Below are 3,206 nucleotides of genomic sequence, written 5' to 3'. Positions count from 1 at the left end.
CATCATTGTTGTTTGGAGGGCCCGGGCTGGATTCGAACCTGCCACCTTAGGTGTATGTGGCTGGCACCTTAGCCACTTGAGCCACAGGCACCGAGCTGAAATCACATAAAACTTGAACTACATTGCACCTACCTTGTTTCATGTCTTGTTCTAGTCTGTCTGATCATTTCTGTCTGATCCACTAATCAGAGAATTCATTGTCTCTGCAAGAGACATCTCTTAACATTATAAACTGCTGACCCCTCCTCTTTACTTATTTGGTCCTAGGTTTTTCAGATGGTCCATTAGATCTCAATTTCCCCTTGTTCTTGACCACCAGGACAGTGACACTCTTTTTCCCTCTGTTAGGACCCTCTGGAGAGAGGATGTTCCCTGGTTCTTGGCTCCCAGTGTTAAGAATGAACACTGGTGCCTAGTGGATGATGGAGCGATCACAAACACAAAGTGACCACCAGCAGCATACATTTATTGCCAAACAAAAGTATACAAACCACAGGTAAAATACATCTCAAGAGTGAGATGGTTCCCTCCCACAAGTGGAAAAGAGACCCCAGAGTCTTAAGACACATTGTCTTTCATAAGCTAACTAAACTTACTAGTTGTGCCCCCCTCCCCATCTCCCAGCAGGATTGGCTATTGCCTCCCACTTTTGGGGTAACCGACAGTTTGGGGTTATATAACAAAACTACTTAATAGGCATGTGTTTTTCCTTGAACCTTGGCAAACAACACATGGGGGTCGAAACCTGTAAGTTCAATTATATGATAATGATCCCAGGTGAGTGTAAGTTCACTAGGGGCTCCTTGCTATTTGTTCCGACTGGGAAACGGTCCCCAGCCAGTAACTTGGTTCCTACTCCCCACCCCCCAGCCACACCTCTTGGTCTCCTGTTCTATCAGAGGGAAGCCTTAGCTGGGGCGGTCCATCACCTCCCAATCCCAGCGGCTCTCACCCTACCTGTCACAGAAAGAAGCTGGAGGCCGAGATGGCATGTTCCTCCATTAGGCACAGCATCCCTGGAGGGCAGGACAGGCTGTGTCCTGGGGCAGCAGCGCCACTGGAGCTGTTGCCCACTCCCACTGCAGCTGCAGGAGCTCGTTCATTTGCCTGTTGGAGCTCCCGCATCAAGGGTTCCAGCAAAAGCCAAGCTTACAAGGCAGGCGCTCTTACAGGCTGCCTCCTTCCTGGAAGTGTGGGCCTGTTTTCCAGGAGCCTGACAGTAATTTGGTGCTAACATCCTAACTTGGCCCTTGCAACAAGAACAAATGTCCAGAGGCAGATTCCCTGTGGTAGCTTGCGCTGGGGGTTCCCAAACATGGCGGACACCAGAACATGGAGTCCTGAGCTTGGCAGGCCTGGCACTCTGGGGCTCCTTGTTGGCGGAGCCTGTCTTCCCTTTCTTCCTGAGCTTAGAGTCTCTCAATGGGATCATCAGGTACAGCCTCACCATTCCCTGGATACCTGGAAATTACCCTAGTTCAAATACACAGAGAGGCTGGAAACCACATTCAAAAATCTTCCACTTGATGGCACTGTTGATGCAGAAATACCAACCAATTTGCCACTCAAACCTCTTCCACCATTTGAAGATGAAAAAGCACCAAGAAAGGAAAAAAGTAAATTAGGGGCTATGAGTGGAGTTTATTCTCTTGGGGTGGTAAAGGAAATGATATTCATTCTTATCACACTCTTGGTGGGAAATGGTTCATCAAGGGAATAGATACAGGCCAGGTGTGGTGGCTCACACATGTAATCCTAGCACTCTAGGAAGCCGAGGCAGGTGAATTGCTTAAGTTCAGGAGTTAAAGCTCACCCTGTGCTACACCAAGACTTCGTCTCTAAAAATAGCCGGGTGTTGTGGTGGGCTCCTGTAGTCCCAGCTACTTGGGAGGCTGAGGCAAGAGAATTGCTTAAACCCAAGAGTTTGAGGTTGCTGTGAGCTGTGCCTCCACAGCACTCTATTAAGGGCGATAAAATGAGACTGTCTCAAAAAAAAAAAGGAACAGATACCATGTTTCCCTGAAAATAAGACACTGTCTTATATTTCTTTTTTCTCAAGAAGACACACTAGGGCTTATTTTCAGGGGATCTTACTCTCCACACCAAAATGCATGGCGTGGCTATGCAGATACGCTGCATAGCCATGCCCATCACTAGGTCTTATTATCAGGGTAGGGCTTATATTTAACAAATGCATAGGAATCCTGCTAGGGCTTATTTTTTGGGTAGGTCTTATTTTTGGGGAAACAGTATATTAATGAATCCCTTGCTAAATCATTCCCTTATGACTTTTAAGTCTGATTATCAAGTAATGGAGTCTCCAGTTTTCTTTTTTATTTTTTTTTGAGACAGAGTCTTAAGGTCCTGTGGCATCACAGCTCACAGCAACCTCAAACTCTTGGGCTTAAGCAATTCTCTTGCGTCCGCCTCCCAAGTAGTTGGGACTATAGGCACCCACCACAATGCCTGGCAATTCTTTGGTTGTAGTTGTCATTGTTGTTTGGCAGGCCCAGGCTGGATTCAAACCTGCCAGCTCCAGTGTATGTGGCTGGCGCCCTAGCCACTGAGCTACAAGGTATCCAGCCTAGTCTCCAGTTTTCTGAGTACACCTTGTGGGAATCACATGGGTCCTCTTGGGTAAAATTGTTGGTCTTAAGGAGATACTGAGTCATAGCCTCAAATTCGATGAGTATCTATTTCCCCTCTGATCCTGCAGTCATTACATCTATTTTGTCCCTCAAGGACCCAGGACTACCCCCAAGGAATCAAGGCAAACACATGTAAGCAATAAAATAAATGCCTAGGAGCAATCCTGAGAGACAGTAAGCCATTGTGGGAGCAGCAGGAATAGATCTAGGTGCCTATCCTGTGAGAAGACTGGGACGATGTAGCCCTGGGTCACCTACAAGGGTCTAAAGTAGTTACCCCCCTTGTGTACCCAGATTGAGGTTCCCCGGGTCAGTAGGAGAGCCCAGTGTCTCACCACAGGTATGGGACCTCGGTGAGGGCCTTTGGTTCTGTAGCCCCTGGTGGGCAGCTGTATACTGGAGTGTGGCTGTGCTTTCCACTCAGTGTCTACAAGTTATAAGTTCACTCATGCATTTATTCATGCATTCATTAATGCATATATACCAACACCCTTTCATCCTTAAATTTGTGTGTGCAGATATGTGTGTTTTCCCCTTTTGATTTTTTTTTTTTTTTGA

The 3,206-nt window shown here is 47.0% G+C and overlaps 1 long non-coding RNA gene across 1 annotated transcript in view; it reads left to right on the top strand.

Moving 5' to 3' along the window:
- The window catches only part of LOC105888411, a 5,725-nt gene that overhangs the window by 1,389 nt on the left and 1,130 nt on the right, over positions 1 to 3,206 (top strand). The window contains exon 3 of the long non-coding RNA XR_001161871.1: positions 349 to 496. This is a non-coding gene — a long non-coding RNA (uncharacterized LOC105888411). The remainder of the gene's footprint in view (positions 1 to 348; positions 497 to 3,206) is intronic.

The sequence above is a fragment of the Otolemur garnettii genome, unplaced genomic scaffold (assembly GCF_000181295.1).
Source record: "Otolemur garnettii isolate 467f Iridium unplaced genomic scaffold, OtoGar3 scaffold00418, whole genome shotgun sequence".
Lineage (NCBI taxonomy): Eukaryota > Metazoa > Chordata > Mammalia > Primates > Galagidae > Otolemur > Otolemur garnettii.
The sequence above is the reverse complement of the archived record's forward strand: the minus strand, read 5'-3'. Positions and strand labels throughout refer to the sequence as shown.